Source organism: Ambystoma mexicanum, chromosome 14, assembly GCF_040938575.1.
Source record: "Ambystoma mexicanum isolate Mex_15411 chromosome 14, UKY_AmexF1_1, whole genome shotgun sequence".
Taxonomy (NCBI): domain Eukaryota; kingdom Metazoa; phylum Chordata; class Amphibia; order Caudata; family Ambystomatidae; genus Ambystoma; species Ambystoma mexicanum.
The window spans coordinates 427,909,511-427,936,202 of record NC_090940.1 but is presented as its reverse complement, the minus strand read 5'-3'; the positions used below and the strand labels follow the sequence as shown (position 1 = coordinate 427,936,202).

The 26,692-nt window shown below is 44.8% G+C and overlaps 1 long non-coding RNA gene across 1 annotated transcript in view; it reads right to left on the bottom strand.

Moving 5' to 3' along the window:
* Positions 1 to 494: 494 nt before the first annotated feature.
* The window catches only part of LOC138526857 (uncharacterized), a 48,658-nt gene continuing 22,460 nt past the window's right edge, over positions 495 to 26,692 (bottom strand). Inside the window, exon 3 of the long non-coding RNA XR_011283755.1 lies at positions 495 to 1,084. This is a non-coding gene — a long non-coding RNA (uncharacterized lncRNA). The remainder of the gene's footprint in view (positions 1,085 to 26,692) is intronic.

The following is a 26,692-nucleotide window of genomic DNA, read 5'->3' as shown; positions in this document are numbered from 1 at the left end:
TACTATTCAACATACCCTCTAGCTGGGCATGACATTCTGACCCCACAAAATAGAAGCGCTTTTCTGAAAGGCACTACATTTCTGATTTTCACAGTATTAAAGTCATTCATCAACCCAACAAGTTATGTGCATTTGGTTTGACGAGGGTGGGGTCAATCTCATATACAGTCAGTTTGAGGGCAGGTGAGGTCTACCCTCTGTACACTCCCCCCTCTGGATTGTATTTAGTCACTTATTCAATGCATACCATTACACCCAATGTCCACCCTCCGAAGTTTTCAGTGTACCTACACATCTCTGTCCTAATCACCCTTTTCTGTGAAACAATTTATTTCAATGTAGGCATCCTAAGAACGTTTCTACCACATCAGTACTAACACATTATATTCTCCTAATCTAAACATGTATGTGTCCCTAGAGAATACCTTTATTTACTTTTATCTGTCTATCTCCATTACTTATACTAAATTACACACCAGGTCATTCACAGACACTTATGAGAATGAACGACGTTTTTTTATTTTGAGGAAACCCACCAGCCCATTTTCACAAGTTTGATCACATGTGACTTTTACTGCACACCTCTGTACCACTCCCACCTCATAATGACATTTCAGTTCCCTGTTTCTTCATTGTCTATCCCAGTCATTTTTGTTACTGTTTAACTGTTCATATTTTCTTTGCACTTAGTACATCTTCCACGGACGCGTCTTCCATTCGAGTCATCTTGATTTGGCATCTTCCATGTCCACAGATCTTTTCTCTGATCTGATCTGATCATTTTTGTCCTTTGGGCTGCTTTGCAGCAAGTCTCCCAGGCCCTTTCAATGCTTGGGCCAGGAGGCCATTGTCTTGTTTAGCAATAATACTCTTTTTTTTTGTCATCGAAGAACAGTTGATCGGAAAGGCAATCAATCACTCTTTCTGGGGGAAACAAGGATGGGGAGCTTTTACAGAAACAGTTTTTTTTTCAAACATAGGTAATTTAGAACTGGGCATTTTGGTTGGGTTCCTTAACCGGTGGTTTGCTCATAGGGTCGAGTGCTGTCAATCTCCTGATGTATACACCACCTCTTTCATCCACCTGTAATAAAAAACGGAATGAGTTCCTTTGAAAAACAAGTAGGTCTCTATCAATACTTTTTCCTTTTGACCCAACCCTTAAAAAATCTACCCTTATGTGTTTCTCAGATACTACTGCCTTCTAAACAAGCTACATTATATATCACTTTTGAACATCCCTGCCTCCTAAAACTGACTACATCATATATATTTTTTTATATACCAAAGTTACTGATCCTCTCCCTTTTGCGTATACTTTAACTTTTTCTTAGTGTATGCTGTCTGATTGCTGGGACTTGGGTTGTTTACAATAAACATATTCATCTGGGTCTAATTTTTAAGCAATAAATACATTCACCTGTCTCATTTTTGCCCTTATGTCTTATGGGCTTCTTTTTACAAAAATTATTTGTCCTTTCCGGAGGACATATTTCCTTGTAAGGTCGACACCTTTAGACCAAGGAGACAAAAATAACAAACAAACAAATAAAAAAACCACTAAAAGAAAGACGTTTTCCTCCTTTGCTGTCTTCTAGGCGCATCCGTAGCAGAAGAGGACATTGCTGGTAGGGATCTCTGTTCTCTGTAGAAAATCGAAATAGAGACAAAGGTCATTTGGGGACTGACAAGGGGGTAGGTTTCTTCTCAATATAAACCCTTTCTCCTTGATGCTAACAAAAAATGTTTACTAGAATCGTTTCTCACCACTTTCAGCAGATTTAACTTATAGGCTTTCTCTGACTCGTTGGTGCACATAATAAAGAACCTTTTTTTATTAAACTTGTACAACATTTAGACCTGTTCTTGTTTTTTTTTCTCCGGCTTAGCGGAACGTGCTTCTACTGCTCAGCTGAATGTGCTTCCTCTGCTCAGCCGAATGTACTTCTCCTTTCCTTCGCCATCTCCCTTTCGATCACGTAGGACTGTGGTCATTTCCTTTCTGTGCTGTGTTTTCATCCTGTTTGAAACACAATAAACATGTTGCTGCGTGTTGTCTCCTGCTTAACCCTCTACACTAATCTAGCCTACCTGTAACGCTCACCTGGCTCCCACGGAGGCGCTGGTCTGGTCTGGGTTGCTGTGGCCTCTTCAAGCGTGATGCGCAGAATTCGGACAACCGATTGAACAGGACCCCCAAATCTTGCTCGTCTGGCCCGTAGGAATATCCTTCTGCAGATGAGAAAGGGGATTAACTGTCTGCTGAATAGTGTGCTTGCTCCCCCCTTGCCCCCTTCGTTCTTCTCTGACTTCCTCCAAAACCCCCGGTTTAAGCTCACCTTATGGTTTGGAAGGATGAACTCTCCATCCTGCTTCTGGTGCAGGGGCGCGCGTTCGTCCAGTTACTTCACTGGTTTTCAGAATGGCGCTGGCAAATCCACTTGACTTTTCTGAGCGATACGCCATAAGTATGAAGATGCAAAAGTTCAAGTGTGAGCCTCCTTTATGTTGTTTTTTCCTAACCTGTGATCTGTCCTTTATTTCAGGTGCTGAGCAAAGGCGATGCGTTGAGGGGTTAAATTGCTGGTGGTAAAACCAGGTGAGTTAGTGATGAGGGCGACCCCTCTAAATGTCTTTATAATTCCCCAGTAATGTCTTTTGTCCTTTCCCCATAGGGGCCGGGGCGCGGTACCTGCCAAAGATACGACGCCGACCCGAGATGTGGAATGGTTCACCAAGAAAAGCCGGTAAGTAATATGGCTGAAAATTCGGCTTTCCTCTTGTGTTCCCTTGCTCACCTTTTGTCTCTTCTTCTCTCCCCTGGGTGCAGAGATGTGGCGACCGGTGCTGAGAGCCGCGATGGAGCCGGGCGTCTCCTCGGGAACAGGCGAGTGAAGCACGGCGCTGCAGCGAGCAAAGCAGTACTTTTAAATGGAAGTCTTCCTTCAGGAATGCTGGCGTGAAGATTCCGGATGCAGGTAAGAAGGTTGAATAAGTTCTTGGTTTTCACCTTTCTCTTCTCTTCTTTCCTTACAGATGTTCCAGGTTCGAGGCGGGCGTGGCTGGAGTCCAGGTGCAGGAGCAGACACGGTGAGCATTCAGCTGCTGGGACGCAGAACAACGCGAAGCACGTGTGGCTGTCCGGGCGTGGCTTAAATAGCCTTGGAAGAAGTTCCAGGTGAGTATTCTTCCACAGCCCCACCCAAGTAACAAAATAGTTCCTTCAGAAAAATAGTCCTTCTTAAGCCTCATTTGGCTTGGTTCTTCATGCAGCATGGTCTGCATCAGGTGAGTGTGCAGCATGGTCTGCTTCAGGTAAGTGCACCAAACACTTCCCCTTATGAGCCTGGCGCCTAAGGCGCCAGGACTGATGTCCAACATGAGCCTGGCGCCAACGGCACCAGGACAGAGTCCAAAGAGCCCCTATAAAGGGCCGCTGGGCTTTTACCCGGGGGCGTGATGCCTGCTCCCGGGGGTGCTGGGCCTGGCCTGGTGTTCCGGGGGTAGGCATCATGACACTACCCTTGGTTTTCTAGAATCTGGCACTGATCCTTACTACTTGCCTTCAAATCCTTGACATAAGACATTCATTGTCTGCCAAATCTACCCTTTTTGGCATCCTGCCAATTTATCAAAAATTAGAAAAGATTACCATCCTTTTATTTGACGTCTTCTATGTCCTGCGTTGTAAGAGGTGGCCATGTTTGCATCTATATGCTACTCTGTGCTCAACCTGCTTGCACCTATCTCGGAAAAGAAGGCTCCATAATTGAAACACTGTATCCCTAACTGCCTTTTATCTTTCTGTACTCACCTGGGTCTTCTTACTTTTAAAAGGGATCCACAGTGTGTTCTCACACTGCGGTGAAAACCAGTCTCACCTTTTTTCTTCTCTCCCTATTCACTAGCACTCACCTTTGTCATAGTGTACTGTCTCTTTCCATATTAAAGCCCTGTAGACATTCCTCCCATGTTCAAGAAAGATCAACAATCTTCGTCTAGAAAATATAAATCAACACTATTAAATACATTCAAATAACATTCATTTACTTACCCTCGTATGTTCTTTCGTGCAGTTCTACTAGAGGTTTTCCCCCTATTATCAAAATGACCTTGGCCCATCATACTCCTGTGGCCCTTCATCATTCCCATGAGCTTTCTTTTTACTCATAATACACTACATTTTTCAATTATGGCCAGCAACTTTGATTGGTGCTATTTGTTTTTTTCAAATTTGGATTTTTTATACTTTTTTACTGTTTTAATATCCAATCATTTATTAATTAATTTTTCCATTCATTCATTTTTTACTTATTTCACCTAATTGACGTCAATTCTCATTCCTATACTGTTTAAAATAAATTATTTATTTTAATCTTCTCCTAATTAATTTTTTCTGGACCCATGCCAAAAAAGGCCCATAGTGTACCTGACATTTTGGCACTCTCTCCAAACTTTCCTGAAATTATATTGAATGCTGCTACATTATTGACACATGCAATAAGATGCCTTTCTTTCCTCTTTTTTACTGTGTGATGTTCCTAAAGAAACACCACTTCCTCCTTTGTTAAGCCTTATCTAGATATGTCGTCATCAGTGACGTCAATCAATCAACCAGGACCTTTCATGAAAACCATTACTGTACTCCATGGTCCGACATTTTTTCTTATACTATGGCTGCTTTTTAATTTTATGGGGGTCATCTGTCCCCCCTCTTTGTTGATAAATATCTATTCTCACCACTTTTTCACTAGGTCACACAGCCATCTGCAACACTGTGCTTTCATTACAATAATAAAAACCTCTGGTTCTACAAGAAACATCTCGTAGGGCCTCTTGCCCTGTGCATGCCACTATGAATTCACCCACATTCACATGGTGTATTCCAAAAAGTGGATCCTCATAAAAAAATCATGTTAAACTTGGTCATCCACTCCCTTCTTAAATCTTTAACGAATACCTGCCACTACTATAACAAAGATCTGCCATAACACATCATTAACGAATACCTGCCACTGTCATAATACGCCATTTCAGCCCCTTTTGGACTACGTGGTCCATAAAACACTGCCACATCCCTTCCAAAGTGTATCCAACATGGCTGACACTAGTGCACCGCTACCGCTCTAGTGATTCCATGCGTTCGCCAGTTCCTTGAAAAGAGACACGCCCCCGCGGCGCTGCGTGTCTCAAAGCTAACTTTCTGAACTTCGGCAAGTGTGGTCGTACCTTTTTCCCTTCATGCTTAATAGCGCCTTCTTCCTTCCTGGTTGTGTCCTAGCCCCCCTTCGCTTAATTATTAGCGCTCCTCCTTCCCGGGGCCTTGCCGGCCATAGCGCTTACTTCCTTACCGCCTTTAGTACGTTCCTTGTTCCTTCCTGGCTTCCCTCCTCCCGAGACTCTGCGAATTCCTCTTCATCCTTCCTGGAGCTAAACGCATACTCATCACGGTCTGAATTCACCTGCACACTGGCGACGGAGGACACGCGACTGTGTCTCTACAAAACCCGAGCCATCCGGAAGAAAGAGAGACCCCAGACCAAGATTTCAAAAGATAAACAGGTGAGATTCCAGGATAAGTGTGATAGTTTGAGACGCCAAGGATTGAATACTGACACTAATATGGAAGCCGCGGTTCAGGACCTCATGAGAGGTATGCAAGAACCGACAACTGAAGTACAGAATTTAAAAGCAGAAAATGCAGCATTGAAACAACTTGTGCTCTCCAGGGATTCGGCGTTCCAGGAAAGTGCCTTGGTAGGGGGTATTGTGGACAAATATGATGGAACCACCAAGGCAATGCGCTCCTTCCTTGATTCATGCTTAGTGCGCTGTACCTTCAAACCATACTATTTCTCAACACCCAGGGCCAAGGTGGGTTTCATAATCTCTCACCTTTCGGGGAATGCATTGGTCTGGGCAACGTCCTTAGTAAATTCAGGGGACCCACCCCCGGACAACTATGAAGGATTTGTGGATGCCTTTAAAACTATGTTTGACCGACCAGAACAGGTATACAGTGCCCAAGAGAAAATATTGGAATTCCAACAAGGCACTCAAGATATGCTGTCATACGTCACCTGTTTCAAACAATTGGCCAAGGAGGCTAATTGGGCTCCAGAAACCTGCTTCACTCTGTTTCGTCTCAGATTGAATAACGAGATCAAGGATGAACTTGCCCGGGTGGCCCGTCCAAGTTCCTTCCAAGCCTTACTGGATTTGTCTTTGCAAATTGATTTCCGCATCCAGGAAAGCAAGGCTGAAAAGAAAAAAGCCACGTTCCTTGCCAGCAAGAGCCCCCTTGGATCATCCCAGTCCTAAAGAGATAGCTTCTAATCCTCTGCCGGAACCTGAGCCAATGCAAATTGGTTCCATACGGGGACCCATTTCTTCACAAGAAAGGACCCATAGAATCAATACTGGACTCTGCATGTATTGTGCATCTGACAAACACCTTGTAAGAAACTGCCCGATAGCTCCACCTCGGCATTCGGGAAACGCCAGCTCCCGATCTTGAATGGAGCCCAGCTTCGGGAGAAGGATACGTGCTCCAAGTTTTCTCCAAGCAAAATCAGTCAACCCACGAATAGCCTGGTGATTCTTCAGGTGTACCTGTCCATTACCAATAAGGAAAGGTACCCTGTCCTGGCCCTAGTAGACTGCGGAGCAATGGGCATATTCCTTGACCACGATTGGGTGTTGAAACACCATATTCCTCGAAAAGCCAAGGACCTCATACAGGCAGTCGAAGGAATTGATGGGAAACCATTATCTTCAGGGCCCATAACTCAACAAACCATGGACTTGCTACTAACTATAAACAATCATTTTTAAAAAAATATTTTTATTAATTTTATTCAAACCAAACAACAATACAAACAAACCCAACAAGCAGTGCAGTTTGCAACAATTCCATTAAACACCATTTGTATTTCCGTTTTGCCACTGCTCCCCAAGTCCCACCCTCCATTATGAGCCTATTTGTACTTAGCATTCAGTATCTGCTACATGTGGCCGGGTCTCGCTATCCTCAGATTCCGTTGGGTCCGATATAGATCTGAACAGTTCCGCTATTAATAATTTCCATGCCATGAGGGTACCCACTTCTTCCTCCCCACTCATGTTGCTCGCCTCCTGCCATACTACCGTTTCGGCCTCCGCCCATTTCTGTAACTCCTTCCACCATACCTCCACCCATGGCTTGTGGCACTTCTTCCATCCCATGGCGATCCTCCATTTTGCCAGCACGTATGCCAAGTTTCTCAGTTTCTCAACATGTTTAAGTTTCCGTGGTCTGGGGAACCCTCCCAGCAAGAAAGCCCAAGCTATATCTATGACGAGAGTGACCCCCTTTGTCGCTAATTTGGGTGCCACTTCACCCCAGAAACATTCGATTACTGGGCATGACCAAAACATGTGTGTCATGTCAGCGTTTTCCATGTCGCACTTAGGGCACGTCTGTCGCCCAGCGTTTCGGAACTTGGATATCCTCAGAGGGGTCATGTATGCTCTATGCATTATGTACAGCTGAATTTGTTTAAGTCTGGCGTTTCTTGACACTTTCTTGTGATATCCCAGGGTGCGCTCCCACATCCCATCTCCCATTGGGGCCCCCACCACCTCCTCCCAATCAAGTCTCAAATGTGTCAATTCCTTGGTCATCACCATCTCATAGAATCTAGAAATCTCATGCCCCCCTTCCGATATGTCATATTGCCCCCACAGTAGCATCTGGTTCCTCTGTCAACACTGTTTCAGGCCACGTTTTCCGAATTTTCTGAACCATCCTATGGTATGTAACATATTGGCCAGTATGTAATCCCACCTCCTCCCCAAGTTCTTCAAAATCTCTAATGGTCCCCTCATGCCAGATGTCCCCTAACGTTACCAGCCCCACCGATTCCCAGTAGGTTCTGATAGGCACCCTCAGCTGCTTGTCCCCTCCTGCTAAAGCGACCAGCGGTACTTGCGGGGAGCACGGGAATGGGTCCTCCATCATCCGACACGCTCGACGCCACATTTTCCACCCCAACATCATCATCCTAGGGCGCTCCTTCATATCTGATTCAGGCAACCATATCATTTCCCTTAGGTAAAATCGGGTACAAACCCGCCCAAACAACCTATGTTCAAGGGTCGCTTCGTCGGAGAGCCAATTGGCCACATATTCTAATTGACTTGCTACATAGTAGACCTCAAAATTGGGCAGCTTGATACCCCCCTTTTCGTAGAAGTTCTGCAACTTCCATAGCACTACTCTATTCCGGGTACCATGCCATAGGAAGTCCCTGCACACACTATACAGTTTAGCGAAGAACTTCTTGGGTATCATATGTGGGATATTACTAAAATAATGTAAAAGCCTAGGTAGGACCACCATCTTAAGCATGGCCCCCCGTCCCATCATAGCTAGGGGCAACTTCTCCCAAAACTTCATGCATTTCGGATTTTCTCAACAGCTACCTCGGTGTTGTGCTTATGTTCTTCTTCTGCAGTGTGATACACATCTATGCCAAGGTAACGGAAAGAACCAATCACCCATGGTATCTGTAACACCGGCAACCTTTCCTCCGGGGTCCCCTTATAGCTACCTAGCGGGAATAAACTAGCTTTTTGAGGATTTACCGCTATGCCGGACAACCCCGCGTACTTCTCCATAACTTCAAGGTTATATTGAAGATTCTCTTCCGGGTATTTCAAGTATAGTAATAAATCATCTGCATATAAGGATATTAGATGCCGCTCCCCCCCAACCTCAATACCTATCGTATCGTAGCCTGAGGTATATCACTAGGGGCTCCAGGGCTAGAATGTAAAGTATCGGGGACCAGGGGCACCCCTGCCTGGTGCCTCTACTAAGCTGCCATCTCTCAGATATCACTGATCCTGTTCGAACTCTGGCTAGCGGCTCCGTAACCTCCCAGGGCCACCAGGAGCCATGGCCACTTAACGGAGTCAAAAGCTTTCACTGCGTCTAGGGATACAATCGCCTTTTCGCCTTCATTCCTATCCGCCCATTCGATCACCCGGTGGAGTCGCCTATGATTATGGGTTATATTCCTATTCGGGACATAGCCCGTTTGGTCTGGTGGATTAATTTGCTAATTACTCTCTGCAATCTGTTTGCCAGGACAGCCGTCAGTATCTTGCGGTCCTGGTTCAGCATCGACAAAGGCCTGTAGGAGCTACAGCTATACCACGGTTTGTTGGGTTTAGGGAGCGGTATTATAATCGCTTCTCTGAGTGACTCCCGCAACCTTTCCCATCTCAAACGCTTCGTTAAGCAGGTCTAGCATTGGGGGGAGCACTTCTTCTCTATATACTTTATAAAATTCACTAGGGAACCCGTCTGCTCCTGGGGTCTTACTGGTGGGCAACTGCCTCACAACCTCCTCCAACTCCTCCAAGGTAATTGGTGCATCAAGCTCTTCTCTTTCCTCATCACTTATCTTGGGCAGTCCTATATCTTCTAGTGTTTCGGTTATCTCCTCTTGACTACCCCCCTCCTTGTCCCCGTATAGCATCCTATAATAATCTGCAAATTCCTTGTTGACTCCTTCTTGAGTGTCTACTACATCGCCATCTTCTCTAGTTATTGTCCTAATTGGGGGTCTAGGGGTTTCGCTCTTGTACAGCCACGCTAAAAGCCTACCCGTTTTATCTCCTCCCGCGTGCTGTCTTTCCACATACTTTTTATAATTGAGGTTACATAGCCTTTCCCAGTGTTCCGCACATTGCTGCTGTAGTTTAAGTACTAGCTCCGCGTCCACATTGCCATTTTCTAATGTTCTTTCTAGTTCATCTTCAACTCTTTGTAGGTCAGCCAGAACCCCACCTTGCAGGCTTTTTGACTTAGCTATGTCTGCCCCCCGCATCACCACCTTAAAAGCTTCCCATAGTGTACCCGCCGAGTCAACACTACCAGTATTCGTCTCAAAATAGTTAATGATCTCATCTCTTATGTCCTCTCGAAAGACCGGATCTTTGAGTGCCTCCGCTCGGAGGCGCCATGTCGGGATCCGCGCCCTCGGGGGGCAGCATTGCCACCCGAGGACCAGGGGCGAGTGATCTGAGAGGACCCTCGCCTTGTATTCTATTTGAGTGCTCTCTGCCATTACATCCGGCGTGGCAAAGACATAATCCAATCTCGTGTGTAGCTGCTGCGGGGCAGAGTAATGCGAATATTGCCTACCATTGGGATGTTTTGTTCTCCATACATCTACCAAGCCGAAATCATCTAGTAACACCTGTAGTTGCTTTGGCCTCTGGGGTGGGCCTGTCAATCCTGCTATCAGATCTGTCCACCTTGGGGTTCATTACACAATTGAAATCCCCGCCCCAAATAACCGCGTTTCCCACACACATACTAAGGTTGGTGCACAGAGTCCTGAAGTATGCCGCCATGTTATGGTTGGGGGCGTACGTATTTACGATGCATACCTCTTTATTCTCCATCAGCCCTCTCAATATAACCGTCCTCCCGTCAGTTTCCGCCACTTCCTGTAGTAGCTGCAACGGGACATGCAGCGCCACCCAGACAAGCACTCCTCTAGCGTAAGCAGAGTACGACGAACCCACCACAATCCCTTTCCATTTTTTCCCAACTAGCTCCAGCTTCTCCCGCGTCAAATCCGTCTCCTGTAACAATGCAGCATCTATCTTTTGCCTTTTCAAATACAGCATGACCTTATTTCTCTTCATATAACTGTTAAGTCACCTCACATTCCACGTTACTATCCTGAGATCTCCCATAGCGGACTGATATCTTCCTCCCCCATTTCCAACCGAACCCTCCCGGTCATGCTATGCAGATACAACACTTCAGCTCTTCCATGTAGGCTCATGTTTAAACTTAAACTCCCCAAAACTATGTACACCCCAAACTTCCCACCTCCCTTCCCTCCCTCCCTCCCTCCACCCAACCCTTCCCCAACAACGCCCCCTCCAACTGTTGCCCAGCTCCATCCCTGGATCTCAGGCACCCCCACATCTAGCCCTGTCCAGCACAAACTTATGCTCAGGGCTCAGTAGGGTAAAGTTGCCCTAATGGCCACTTAACTATTAGTATTTCGGGGGTGGGTTGCTTCCATGCTATTGCTCCTATTTCCAAATTTATTACGCATTGTGTTAACCCTATGCAGCTTGCAATTACATTTTACCCACTATATTCCAGTCCATGCCGAGCACAAGGCCCGAATACTATCCAGTGTTCAACCAGTCTCGCTTCCCGGTATAATCCGGTACCCCCTCCCACTTACCCCCCAATGTCCGTGGCACCAGTTTTTCAGTCGTCCTGTTCCTGCCGGTTACGGTCCACTTCTTGTTCCGGGCAGCCTTGCAGATCCAGCCACGTTACCACCTCCTCAGGAGTGTCAAAGAAAACTATAAACAATCATCAGGAGATTTTGCACTTCGACATTATTAAAGCTGCTCATTACCCGATGGTGCTAGGCATGCCTTGGCTTCAAAGACACAACCCATGTATCAACTGGGCAGCAGATTCCTTGTTCCGAGGATCAGAATATTTTCTTTCACATTGCCTGTCCCAGGGGATGCAACCCCCTTCCTCGGAAGACCTGGATTTTAAGAAACCGTCCATCAGTGTATCTAATGTTATCCAGGTACCTGAATCTTATCAACAATTATTGCATGTGTCCTCATCAGATATTGTTCAAGCACTACCGCCCCACCGACCCAAAGACTGTGCCATTGAAACCAACGACTCTGCCGTCATACCATTTGGAAGGATGTTCATACTTTCAGAACCAGAGAAGAGAGCCCTACATACATACTTGGACACTAATCTTTCCAACGGCACTATTTGCCCATCTAACTCCCCTTCAGGGGCGTCCTTATTCTTTGTTCCAAAGAAAGATACCAAGGAACTTTGACCCTGCCTAGATTATCGGGGCCTCAACCAATGTACTCGCAAGGACCGTTATCCATTGCCACTCTTTTCAGACATCCTGGAAGCAGTCCGCAGAGCCGTAATTTTTACCCAGCTTGATCTTCGGGGCGCATACCATCTGATTCGAATAAGAGAAGGCGATGAGTAGAAAACCGCCTTCAGGACACCTTTCGGCCATTTCAAGTACTTAGTGATGCCATTTGGGTTATCTAATGCTCCAGCCGTGTTTCAACGTTTCATGGACAGATAATTCTCAGACATGCTGTTCCTTTTTGTTATCATCTATCTGACGACATCCTGGTCTATTCCAAGAATCTTGCATTACATCAAGAACATGTGTCTCTGGTTTTACAACGTTTACGAGAAAATAATCTACTAGCCAAACCAGAGAAATGCATTTTTCATGTTCCTACAGTTCAATATCTGGGATTCGTCCTAGGTCCTCAAGGAATTGCAATGGATCCTGCCAAAGTCGACTCAATCCTCTCTTGGCCTACTCCCACATTAATGAAACAAATACAATCCTTCCTGGGACTTGCAAACTTTTATCGGAAATTCATTCCTACCTTTTCTACTATAGTACAGCCCATAGTTGCATTACTGAAGAAAGGCGTTCCTTTCAACTGCACAAAGGACCAAGAATCCACCTTTCAAGAGCTAAAACAAAGGTTTACTCAAGGACCCATCCTGGCACAACCTGACATCGACAGACCCTTCCTGGTAGAAATTGATGCCTCAGATTACACCACAGGGGCTGTATTAAAACAGGAATCGGAAGATAAAAAAGAACAACCCATAGCTTATCTGTCTCGTACTCTAAATCCCAGTGAAACGCATTACTCTGTGTTGGAGAAGGAATTGCTTGCCACCCGTCAGGCTTTTACCGAATGGCATCATTTGCTCTTGGGTGCCAAATATCCAATTCAAGTCTGGACTGACCATCGGAATGTACAGGTCGTTCAGTCGTTAGAGTGTAGAAACAGTCGTCAGGCTCGCTGGGCCTTCTTCTTTGCTCAATACCAGTTTCAGATACACCATGTTCCGGGAGTAACCAACATTATTGCTGACGCTCTGTCCAGACGGCCTGACTATGAACCTGAAGAAACCTGTGCCCTTCCAAAGATGTTTCCCGATTTTGTCTTTATTGTCCAGGCCAATTCCTTATTGGATAACATCCGCACAGAAACTCCACTTTCGGATCTATGGAATGAATACCTGAAGACGAACAGATGGGTACTCTCAGCTAAAGACGGCTATCTTTTTAAGGACAAGCTTCTAGTGGTACCTACACAAGAACTGTGATCGAAGATAATAACCCTCTGTCATGATACCTTCCATTCAGGGCATCGGGGCATTTCAGCAACTCTTAGACTCATTCAAAGGAACTTTTGGTGGCACAGAATGGCCAAAGATATAAAAGCATACATCCAAGCCTGCACTGTTTTTAGCCAGAATAAGTGTGACAATAGGAAACCAGCAGGCCTTCTGTATCAACCTGCCCTACCGGAACGACCTTGGGAGGCTATTGCCACCGACTTTATCGGAGAGCTACCTCCATCCAAGGGCTTCACGACTAGAATGGTTACCATCAACCTGTTCTCCCATATGGCCCATTTCACTCCCTTGGAAAAGCCACCATCAGCTCAAGAAATGGCTGGAATGTTCATAAGCCATATCTTCAGACTTCACGGCCTCCCTTCTAAAATCATTTCTGACCGGGTCCCTCAGTATATCTCGCAACTCTGGAAGTACTTATGCAAAATGTTGGGCAGTCAAGGTGCCTCGTCTTCGGGGTATCATCCTCAAACTAATGGGATTACAGAACAAGTCAACCAAACACTCGAACAATATCTACGATGTTTCGCCTCCAAGGTACAGGATGATTGGTCTGTCTTGATCCCAGTGGCCGAAATTTGCCTACTATAACTACGACCAGTCCATTCTTTTGTTCCCAAGGATTTCATCCATCTGTCTTACCTACAGTTCTGCCTGACTCCACCCCGGTTCCATCAGTCAATTCCTGGATAGAGCATTTGGTCACAGTACACAGGATGTGAAAGAGCATTTGGAAAAGGCCAGGAAGGATGTCAAACGATATGCTGATACCAGGAGAAGACCCGGTCCAAAATATACCATAGGTGATAAGGTCTGGCTTTCCTCCAGACTTTTACCTCGGCCCCTGAGACCAAACAAGTTGGCTCCACGCTTTTATGGGCCTTTTTCAATAAAAGAAATCATCAACCTTGTAGCCTTCAGACTAAATTTACCAGACTCATGGAAAAGGATCCATCCTGTTTTCCATACATCCTTACTGAAACACTATTCACAAACCACTAGGACCACTCCTCGACCTGCCCCCGTGCTCAACAATGAACAAGTTGAATTTGAAGTTTCCAGAATTTGTGACTCCAGATATAGACGGGGTCGTCTACAATATTTGGTGGAATGGAAGGGATATCCACCCAGCAAATGTACTTGGGACCAATGTCCAATATGAATGCCCCTCGCTTGCTACCACGATTCCACTTAACCCATCCGGGCAAACCAGGTGGATCGCAGTTTAAGAGGGGGCATGCGCTGTCATGATACGCCGGTTCAGCCCCTTTTGGACTACGTGGTCCATAAGACACCGCCACATCCCTTCCAAAGTGAATCCAACATGGCTGACACTAGTGCACCGCTACCGCTCTAGTGTTTCCAGGAGTTCGCCAGTTCCTTGAAAAGAGACACGCCCCTGCGGCGCTGCACGTCTCAACGCTAACTTTCCGAACTTCGGCAAGTGTGGTCGTACCTTTTTCCCTTTGTGCTTAATAGCGCCTTCTTCCTTCCTAGTTGTGTCCTAGCCCCACTTCTCTCCCTTTGCTTAATTATTAGCGCTCCTCCTTCCCGGGGCCTTGCCTTCCATATTGCTTACTTTCTTACCGCCTTTAGTACGTTCCTGGTTCCTTCCTGGCTTCCCTCCTCCTGAGACTCTGCGAATTCCTCTTCATCCTTCCTGGAGCTGAATGCATACTCACCACGGTCTGAATTCACCTGCACACTGGCGACGGAGGACACGCAACCGTGTCTCTACAAAACCCGAGCCGTCCGGAAGAAAGAGAGACCCCAGATAAAACATCAATCTTCTAATAATCATTCAACACCTTTTTATCTTCATCACATAAACACACAGTCCCATTGTCCATTAATAAACTAAAACATTTTCTTCTCCCTTTCCATATTGATTCTTGACACCTTTTGGGACCTCGTGTCAATAATAATTCTGAATATATCAAGTAGCCTTGTGAGCTGCCCTACTGTGGGTGCATGCATACACCTGTTCCTATAAGGGGATTCCTTCCTTTCATAATGATAACTTCTAACCTCAGTGTCAATATTTATCTTGTTTTTACATATTTGTTGAATCTGCATGGGGCTCACTGCAATTCCCCTTTGAAGTAAATCTGTTGTACACCTTTCCTTGCTGCTGTGCCTGTTGCACTTCAAAGCGCTCATGTCTGATATAATGTCTGATACTGGACACACCCTTCCTTGACTTGCGAATTATATATTAGGGGGTCTGCTATCCCTCCCCTCTCACTAAGAAGTTGCCTTTTAGGTCGATCTAGCCACGCCAGAGGCTCTGGCGTCTTCGGTTTAGGTAGGTCCAGGTACGACCGTCCCACTTCTTTGTCTGTCTGAGAACGCCTCTTCCTTCGGGGTCACGTGTACCAACATCCTGCTTCCCTTGAAAGGTTTCCCCTTCTTGTCTGACATCTCTTGTCCCCAAATAGTGTGGCTATCATCTCTCTAGTCTCTGTTTTAAATAAACCTATCCACAGATAAGGCTCTTTGCTTGAGGCAGAACAAGCCTCCTATGTTTAGATCTGTCCATCCTGAATATTCTTGGCTTTCATATGTGTGTAAAATGTGTGCTCTGTTGTATCTGCATGGGTGCAGGCTGCTGACTGCAGAGCCTGCTGTGTTTGCGGCACTTCTATCTGATGCACCGTCTGATCTTGGGCCAACCCGTCACTACTTCATGGGCTATATGGTGGAGGATGAGCTGTCCCCTTCCTCTTGAGAATTGCACCTTCTGTACATACCTTTGGCTCCCACATGTTTGCTCTCTAGTCCCCATCACTCCACATGCCCAACATACAGGAGGGAATCTCCTGACTTGCCCATCTTGCGTACTTTGATTACTGACTTGGCTATTCTGAAAAGCCTCCTCTTCCTTGGCCTACAAGTCATTTCTTCCTCCAAAATCTGTTCCCTTTTTTTTAAGCATACACCCGTCCCTTCCTTAATCCATCTGGCGCTTAATTGTTTGCCCATGACGTGCCCACTGATCGCTGCATCCCCAACTTTTTTATTTACCCGTCAACATTGCCTCTCCTACGGCGTGTATTTTATAATTTTTTTAAATAACTTTGCCTTTCGCAAGCTTCCCCTGAGTCTGCAAAGAATGTGCGATAACTGTTGCTTTCTTATCTGGGGATCTAACTATTACTCCCACTTGCTTCTCAAGCCTTCATATCTATTTTTAAATAGCCTTTGACATAAACTACAGTAAAATATAATTACTGTTCCCATTCTCACTTTTCGTTTTTTGACAAAACATCTCAATATTTAAAAATAAACACGCACTCTCTGTTCTTTCAAAGGGACCAGCTTATTCTTATTCTCTGTGTCAGATATAATTTAAACTGTAAAACAAAGAGTGTGTGTTGGAAAGAAGGGGGGGTGGTGGTGGTGGTGGCGGTGTGTGTGTTTGTTTGTGTGTTCTGTAGTGTACTAATTGCCTATATTTCCGAGAGAGAGAGAGAGAGAGAGAGAGAGAGAGAGAGAGAGAGAGAGAGAGAGAGAGAGAGAGAGAGAGAGAGAGAGAGAGAGAGAGAGAGAGAGAGAGAGAGAGAGAGAGAGAGAGAGAGAGAGAGAGAGAGAGTGTGTGTGTGTGTGTGTATTTGTTGGTACGGCTTGCGAGCACGTCCTTCAGTGCTCACTGCTTCACTATATACAAAAATTCTTTCCATTTTTCATATTCCAAATTTTTCCAAAAACAGTATTTTATCTTTATTTTGTCATTCCCCATAGATATTCATTGTGCCTAGTTCAATAACATTCACTAACACGTTGGCCTGCTTTTTACTGCAATTCATATGCAAAATTATATTTTAGAATCTCAGCTATTCTTGTGATAGATATTTTTCTAAAATGTTCTCTGAATGTCTCCATACTTCACAGACATGAGGTACAGTGAAGAAAGCATTGTTCCCGTGCTTGGCACCTCTCCAATGTGCTCTGAATTTTTGTCAAAAATATTTTTTATACTCGCATGCATTGTACCTCATGCTGCGTTCCCAATGCTAGCTCTCTATTCCCAACATTTTCATCATTTTGGGTACTTAAACCCCTTCTGTGTTTTCATTTGACAATCTGTCTTCATTTTTTCATAGCTCACTGAAGACGTTTTTATCAAACCAAAAAACAAAATGCCTAGTTTTTTTCTGTTATAAGAGACGGCTTTTTGCCATGCATAAAATCAACAACTAAGATGGCACTCGTTAACATGTGCCCAATGATAAAAAACATCCATCATCATTTCATCAAATGACGTAGCCAACGTTTTTACACTAAGAAACAGCTTATACAATTCTTAAACAAAATCTCAACCATATAACCCCTAACTCCTTCAAAATACCCACCACTTAAGGGGTTAAATTACTTCATACACTTAAATTCACAAACAAGGGCGTTCCTCAACATTCGATTGTTTCATCATACTCATTGTCATTTCTTCCGCGAAATCTGGAAGCTATTCCTGTGAATTAGCCTCTGGAATGTATCATCTTATCTCTTAGTCCTTTAAGCAGGACACCATACCTCTGTTCAGAGCGAACTTCAAAAACATTTGCCTACTGCGCGCGTTTTCTTGGCTGGCTGCCAAATAACACATTTCAGTTTGGGAAGGCATCCCTATTCCTGTAAGGTTATTTCCAAGTCATCTCACTAGCTTCTCTAAGCAAAAAAGGAATATACTGGCAAATTTACAACCCTCCTCTTTATCTACCTAGTTGGTTTTTTCAAAGCCTTAGTCACTCATTTTTTTGTCATATCTTATCTTGGTTTCGTTTATACTAAAACAAGTGCGGTTTTCTATCGTATAAGGTATTTTAAGTTCCTAAAGGTGTTAACTATATAAATACAAGAGATTAACCCTTTGACTCCTAGCGTCTTCCTGCTACAGATGTTTTAAAGTGACTGCATTTTCTGACTTTTTCTCCATTATCCAGCCAAATATTTATTTTATCAGGATTTAAATGACGCACATCAGTGGTGCACTCTCATCCTTAGCTTACTTTTACATCTATCTTTTTCCACTATTGATCACTTTATTTTTCAGGACTGGCGGGCTACATCAATCATAGCCTACGCTCCTCGAGGCTCCCTGCCAACGCTTATCATGGCTCTCTGCCCCTAAAAATACTCCTAAGGAGTTTGAGTCGTTCCCTTTAGACAATCTTTAAACTTGTCTGTGGCCTACGTCAGCCACTATTGGGACTCTGGGGCGACTCCTTCTGATACGTGCTGTGACGCAGGGCACTGGGCTTAATCTAACTGTGACACTCTTCGTCTCACAGTTTCTTAATTGATTGGCTCCTTTCCACAAGTCAATTACTTAATGACTTGACACTCATTGTCTCAAGTTAATTACCCCAATCCCCGTTAATTCTTCTTAACTACAATATTACACCCTAAACTATTAATTATTCAAAATAATTAAAACCCTTTTCTAATGATCCCCCCAAAAATAGCCCTCTAAAAATAATTGTTTCTAAAAGGCCCCCCAAAAAAATGTAATACATTTTCTAAAAGGGGCCCCCCAAAAATGGTCCCCCAAAATAATTAAATCATTTTTCTACAAGGGGTCCCCAAAATTGTTCTAAAAAGGGGTCCCCCAAACGTTTCTAAAAGGGGTCCTCCAAACTTTCCCCAATCCACAGGTGCCAAAAGGCCCTTCCATGCTATCAGTTCTGGGAGCCTCCTCTCCTCAATGATGTGCAGGCATCTGCAGTTTGCCCCCCATCCCTCTCCCAGTCCTGTTAGTATGTGCCTTATCTCTGGGTCCTAGGCCCTAGAGCAAGGGTCCGATCATCAGTCATCTCAGGGTCGCATCTGGTGGTGCCATGTGTACAGGAGGGCCCAACGCCCTCCCTAGGGTCTTGACATCTCTGGATCAGGGAAGGCATGTTGGAGACCACGCAGGAAAACAGGCAACGACTCAGGCTGAATTTGAAAGGCATTTTTATTCTTCCAGGGTGCAGCAAGGCAGCACACAGAAGTCATCATACATCAGGACTACAACTATTATCAACCAAGCTCTGAATTCGGCCCCCTTATGTATATTTTGCAGTTGGCTCAGCCCTCTCTTTCATGATGCAGTTCACTCTTACTGGTTTTAGGTACTGAAAGACAAGCCCTTTCCCCTTCTAGGGTTGGTTGACTCAACTGTCACTCACCAAGCACCCATGTCATACCTACGCATGCAACTAATTAAAATTGTGTGAGATATTCCTGACCTTTAAAATTAATCCCTTGAGTTTCAAGAAAGAACATTTCTGACGTCAACTCTGAGATATTTTTAGCAAGCAGCAGCATGTCTCCCTGTCACAGAAGCCCAAGTATGGGCATCAGCTGTGTGCCCTACCTGTGAACTCAGCAAATGTTGCTACCTGACCAGATGTCTGTACTCTTGCTACCTTGCCTTGAACACCAAGTGCGTCACTTATCAAATAATTGCTGATAAGAAGTCTGAACAAACTGTCTGGATTTGTCCTTGCCTCAATGAACTGCTATGAGGTAATTATTTCATTATTTCAGCATGGTTTTACAAAAATACACTATTTGTATGCCCAGCACCATCTCAGAATTAATCATAAATTGGTTCCTATTTCATTTCAAGCCTAGAAATTTGGTATCTAAGATAAATGTATACTATTCAACATACCCTCTTGCTGGGCATGACATTCTGACTTCACAAAATAGATCGCCCTTCAAAGCGCTTTTCTGAAAGGCACTACATTTCTGATTTTTGCAGTATTAAAGTCATTGATCAACCCGACAAGTTATCTGCATTTGGTTTGAGGGGGTGGGGTCTATCTCCTATACAGTCAGTTTGAGGGGTGGTGTGGTCTACACTCTGTACACTATGATTTGCCACAGTCTTGTAGGGCCTCAGCCTGTAGCAAGGATCCAACATGCTTTTGTGTAGGGTTTTTTTTTTCTGTGCGCACACTGGACAGGTAGAAATGAAATGTTGAACATCTTTTCGAATCACAGGTCACCAAAAGTGATGAGTAAGATTTTCAACAGTGGTGGTTATCCCTCTATGACCTGCGACTGGGGTACTATGGTGAAGAGAAAGTAGCGCTAAACACAAGTCTTGTAAGGGGATAAAGAAGCAAGTGTCTTTGAATAGATATCCATCCTTGAGGCTTAAACCCCACTTGTCACAGAAAGCATGGGTAGGGAGGGGTTTCATGAAAGATCCTGACGTATCCGTTGAAATGCTGTCTCAATGTTTAATATAAAGGTAGAGGTTGGAAGCATCCTTTCTGTTTGTAAGGGGGACTTATGTACTTGTCCCCAGCGAGATAAAATATCCGTCATTAAATTATTCATTCCAGGAATGTAGGGCAAGAGGAAACAGTATTGGGAGAAATAATGGGCCCAATGTACCTGTCTACTCTTCTTGCAATCAAAATTCTGTTACATCTGTAGGTTCCTTTGACCAGTTCGTGTTTCAATCACTTCTGGGGCTCCAAGTAGAAGGTCTCACCACTCAACACAAGCCAATTTGATTGCAAGTAGTTCTTTATTTAAGATGGAATCGTTTCTTTTGGAGTCAGATAATGGGCCTCATTTCAAGCATGCCGTTCCAGAAATAGCGGTGCCTTTTCCGGACCGGCATACTCCGAGACGCGATGCCTTCAATACCGTCACCGCAAGTGACCTACCATATCCGGCAACACTGTGAAAAGAATCTGCCCCAAAACGCGCTGACCGTGTCGTGTGGAGTAAATATAGCCTCCTGACTGATGAATTGCCCAGGCCACGTTGGGCTTAAAAGTTCAGAAATACTTTCTTGTAATTAGAAACCACACTGTGGACTGGCAGAGAAATGGCCAGCCGTTCATTTCAACTGCAAAACCATGAAAACGCTGGTTCATTTGCTAAAATAGATTGACCATGAAAATGTGTACATTCTGCAGTTTGGAACAAGGAACATTTTTAATTATGAAACTACACTGCAGAAGAGAGTTTGAAGACACACAGTAAGGAAACTGGTGGATATTGTAAAACTATTTGTAAATTAACTGTGAGAAGGGAGATGAAAACAAAATGTAACAGATGGGATACAAGACGTGGAAACAGACAGTTCTATGTCATAATTCCGCTTTTTGCAGTTCGCCTAACAAAAAGAACAATTTTATTCGGCTGATTTTAGCCAGCCCACAAAAAGCCTTGGCCCCCACCCCCACTGCCCAAATGTCCTCTAAATCGGGGGGTTCCACCCCCAAACCTCCCTTCCTCACCTGCCACAGCCTCCCTCCCTCCCCATCCCTGACATCCTGTTCCAAAAACACATACACAAACACAAACAAGCACCACACAACACACACACAAAACACATGCAGACACACATCAACACTTACCTGTTCTCCTGTGCCTGTCAGCCACTGTGTGCACTCATGTGTGGCAGGGGCATGACAGCTCGATTTAGAAAGACCGCTCTGTGCGGTCACAGAATGGTCTTTCTAAATCGATCATCTTTGAAATCAGGCTACTGAAAACTATCTTTTCACTTAGTACCAAGGAGGCACCATATAATGGAAATTAACATGCATTTTAAAATCACCAGTTTCTGTTCATAAGAATTGGTTTCAGCCTGTGCTTAATCCCCAAACTGTGACCTTCCCTCCATTATCTGTAAATGTCTTTGAAGCTGCAGCAATGCCTGGAATTGAATTTATTGGGGTGATGTGCTTACAACTGTGTAAACAGAGAGGCAGCCCTTAATAGGTTGAACTTTGAAAACTAGTTGTAATTTACAACTCAATGCGCCTCATTACGAGTCAGGCGGTAACCGAGGCGGTAAAACCGCCTGGTTACCGCCGGACTCGTATTACCATTCGGCCTCCGTGATTCCCGGAATTACCGGGGCATTACAACCCCGGTTTCCCAGGAATCACGGAGGCGGAATGGTGTTAATCACCATTCCCATTGAGTCCTATGGGACTCAATGGGAATCATGGAAACACGAGCAGCATCTCGTAATGCTGCCGGTGTTTCCTCGTCCGCCTGCAGGCGGGCGGTGTTAAACCCGCCAGATCAGACCTGGCGGGAACATCACCTCCCGCCTGCAGGAGTTGTGATCGCCCAGCATGGAAACAACAGTGGCGGCGGGTTTACCGCCACCATTGTTTCCATACCGGGCGATTTGTAATGAGGCCCAATGTGTGGTCTCTATCTCTGAGCTAATGACAAGTGATAAGTTACAGGAGACTGCCACATGAGTGAGGGGGGGCGGACATATACCATCCGCTCAAGGAAGAAATGTACAGATAGGCATTAGCCCTAGGAGAAAGAAATTGTAAGTGCTTTAATGGCAGGCTTGGGTCAATGAACGGTTGAGGCCAGACCTACATACAGAACAACGGTTAAACATTAAGAAGCTTATGAGAAGACCTATTTGTTGAGATTGAAATTCGACCTTTGGAACTAAAGCTATAAGCTGCAATGTGATAATAGCTTCCCAGAAAATGTCCCAAAGTGGAGATTCAGGCAGATGGTAGCTTGTTGAATTAGATACCCGTATATCAAATCTTGTGACATTGAATTTTTCCCTGTTTGAATAAATCACGAAAATCTGTCATTCAAACCTGCAACATTGTGGTAAAATGAGACATTTAATTAAGTCAGGCATGATTAGACCATTTCGGAAATATATAGTTTGTGGTTCTTATTTGTAAATTGAAACATTTTTCCATGTTGTAGTTTTTAAGGTCATAACTGAAGTGGTCGGAAATGTAATTTCTAAGGGGTGTGTAACGCTTACCATGTCTCTGCAGGAGCGTAAATGACCTGAAATCTGCTTGGCCTGCTGTTGCTGGTCAAAAGGTTCCCCCTGTGATAAATGAGAAATAAGAAATAGGAATGATTTTAATATGGACTCTACACTCTAAGGTGGGCTCCCACACCCCTGCTGTGAGCTCTTGTAATTTGTCTTCGGTTCCTGCTTCCATTCTTACCTGTGATTTGGATAGCTCTCCATCCTGCTGTCATGCAGGGGTGCGTTGGTCTAGAAGCAAGACTTTTCCAGAAGAAGCAAGACTTTTCCAGAACGAAGATTGCTGAGATGCTTCTGATAATGGAAAGTATCTTGACAATTCTGGGTTGGCTGTAATATTGCTTTGAGTAGTAGCCTCTGAGGGCAACAATGTTCTGAGGGAGGTTTTCTCTTGACACAGTCTAATCTTGTTCTGTCTCTCTTTATTTTCAGGTTTTGAAGAGAGAAAATATTCACACGTGGAGATTCACAGGCATTTTAAAACGAACGCCACAAAGTCTGGCTGTCCTGTGTAAGGTGTGCACGTAATGAGCAAAGGCGCACAGTAGGATTAGGCGACGTGGACTGCTGCAGAATGTCGCTGTGTAGGCTGAGTCGCTGAGAACTCGGATGCTGCGTTCTTCAGGAATGCGGTAAGTGAACGCATAACTAATATCTGAGCGTGCTCTGTATATTAGGTCTCTTTTAATCAAAATACCCTTTATTGCAGGTTACGGAATGTCAGAGGTCAAAGAGGAACGTAGAAGTCTGAGGTACAGAGTTCGATGAAAAGGCTCGTCTTACTTGGAGATCTGCTGCGGAGAAAACTTCTACTCAGGTACGCAGAGTCTTTGGTCTGTGAATCTTCCTTGGTACTTTGATAACTTATAACATGATTTTTCTTTTGTTTTACAGGTCTGTGAACAGAGCGCCGGTAATCGTTGTACCACTGTCAGCTGAATCAACGTGACGCGCCAGTCAACGCGTGGGTGGGGCTTATGTAGTCCTCCAATGCCAGCTACTAGATCTTACAAGTGCTTCTGTCCGTAGCCCACTAGGTGGCCATCTTGGGGAAACCCTCTACCATTAAGCTCTATGGGGGCTCACTGTGAATTCGAACTCTGATAACTGAGAGAAATGTCTGACACACCATGCTGTGGACCATCTGGTCCCTGTATGTCTGCATAATGAACCCTTGATTCTTGAGGTGATCATGACAGTCCCTCCCTCCCCCCCTGAGGCCCTTCATAAGGATGGACCTTCCGGCCCCGGCTTAGTCGGATTGTTTTGATGACACCTTTTAAGTAGTTGGGGAGCATGAACATTTTTGCTGGGTTCCCACGTTCTGTCTTGCAGGCCAAACCCCTTCCGATCTAATAGGTAAAACAACTTTCTCCTGACTACTGTTGAATCTAAAATATCTTTTACTTCAAATTCAGGCTCCCTCTCTACAATAAGTGGGTCTGGGGATTCTTGCACTCTGGTCCCAGGGCACACAGGTTTCAATAGGGAAACATGGAATACTGGAGGATGTATCCTCATATGAGCTAGGAGTGTCAACTTCAATGCTAAAGGGTTGATGATTGCTTCCACTGGAAATGGGCCCAAAAATCTAGGTTGAAACTTATTCGGCCCCTTGAGAGCGATATTCCTGGAGGCTAACCACACCTTGTCCCCCACCTGATAACTGTGTCTCTCCTGTGTTCATCTGCAAATTTCTTCTGACTCTTTTGCTGCTACTAGATGTGCCAATGCTTCCTCTTTTGCTCGAGTGATGTTCTCATGTAGATTCTGTACCGCTGGCTTCTCTAACGGTTCTGGTATATCGAAAGCGGAGGTTCGTGGATGGCAACCATTCAGGAGGTAAAAGGGGGTACAGCCGATAGAGGCATGTTTAGAAGTGTTATATGCGTGCTCAGCAATCCAGAGCAGATCCACCCAACTGTTGTCTGTTTAATGGAGGAGACACCGAAGATATTACTCTAAGGTCTGATTTGTTCGTTCTGCCTGACCATCGGTTTGTGGATGATGGCTGGTGGACAAATGCACCTCGATCTTGGCCATCTCACAGCACTGCTTTCAAAAGTGGGATACAAATTGGCTGCCTCTATCTGAAACCACTACTGACGGAAAACCATGTAAACATACGATGTGTTCTAAGATAACTTTGGCCAAAACTGATGTTGACGGAAGTCCCTTCAGGTGTACAAAGTACGCCTTTTTGGAAAACAGATCCACTACCACCAGAATCGTGTTGTAACCAGAACAAGGTGACAACTGTGTAATTAAATCCAGCAGCTAAAGGTCGAAGTAGTCCTGCAGGTTTTTGCTTAGAACCTTTATTCTGAGCGCATATTCCACATGTTTGAACAAAAGCGATGATATCTTACGCCACGTAGGCCAGCAGAACAACCTCTTAATCTTGGTTGCAGTCTTGGCAATGCCCGGATGACTTTCCAATAGGGCACCATGGTAGTCTGCTAAGACCTGTTCTTGCAGGGCCCATGTTGGCAGGTAGAGAGGTCCTTGAAAATACAGTAAATTCTCCTGAATTGAACATAGAGGCCCTTTGGAACCCCCAAGCCTCCAACTCTGAGGCCGTCATACAGAGCCGGATCTTTGTCTTTAAGTCTTCGAAGGAGCCATCAGCAATACTCACTGCTCCCAAAATTTTTTCTTCAGAAACAATATTAGTCAGACTTGGAGCAACAAAAACATTTTCACCTTCCCCAATGCGTGATAAGGCATCCGCCTTGCTGCTGCGCACCCCGGGGCGGTACGTAATGACAGTCATATTCCGCAAAAAACACAGCCCAACGGAGTTGCCGCGAGGACTGGGCCTTGGCTGATCGTAGATACTGCAGATTTCAGTGATCTGTAAGGACAGTGATAGTATGCCGAGCTCCTAACAAGTGATGTCTCAATTCTTTGAATGCATTCTTAAAAGCCAGTAATTCTTTGTCTGTGATAGCATAATTTAGTTCAGCTGCCGAAATCTTTTTTGACCAGAAAGCTACTGGATGCAACTGTCCAGTTTCAGAATCTTTCTGGGACAGTATCTCTCCCATAGCAGCACTTGAAGCATCGGTCTCTACTATAAACGGCAGGTCTGGGTGAGGATGTCGTAACACTAGGACTGTAGTGAACTTTTTCTTTACTGCCTGGAACGCTTCTTCTGCCTCAACAGTCCAATCAAATTTTTTGTGTTTACGAAGCAATGATGTGATGGGATGGACTAGTCGAGAAAAACCCAGTACAAAACGCTGATAAAAATTGGCTAATCCCAGAAAACTTTGAACTTCTTTTACTGATGTGGGAGATGGCCAGGTTAGAACTGCTTCCACCTTCCGGTTATCCATTTGAATGCCCTGTGGTGATAAAACAAATCCCAGGAATTCCACAGTGGTCACATGAAAAGAGCACTTCTCAAGTTAAACACAGGAGTTGATGTTGCCGCAACTTGGTAAGTACTGCTCGAACATGGGCAATGTGTTCTTGAACTAAGGCTGAGTAGATCAATATATCATAAATGTACACCACTGCACACACATCTAACAACTCCAGTAACACATTGTTCATGAAACTTTGCAGAGGCATTGCACAGGCCAACGGGCATTACTTGATACTCGTACAATCCATAACGTGTTTCAGAAGGCAGGTTTCCACTCGTCACCTTTCTTAACCCGCACCAG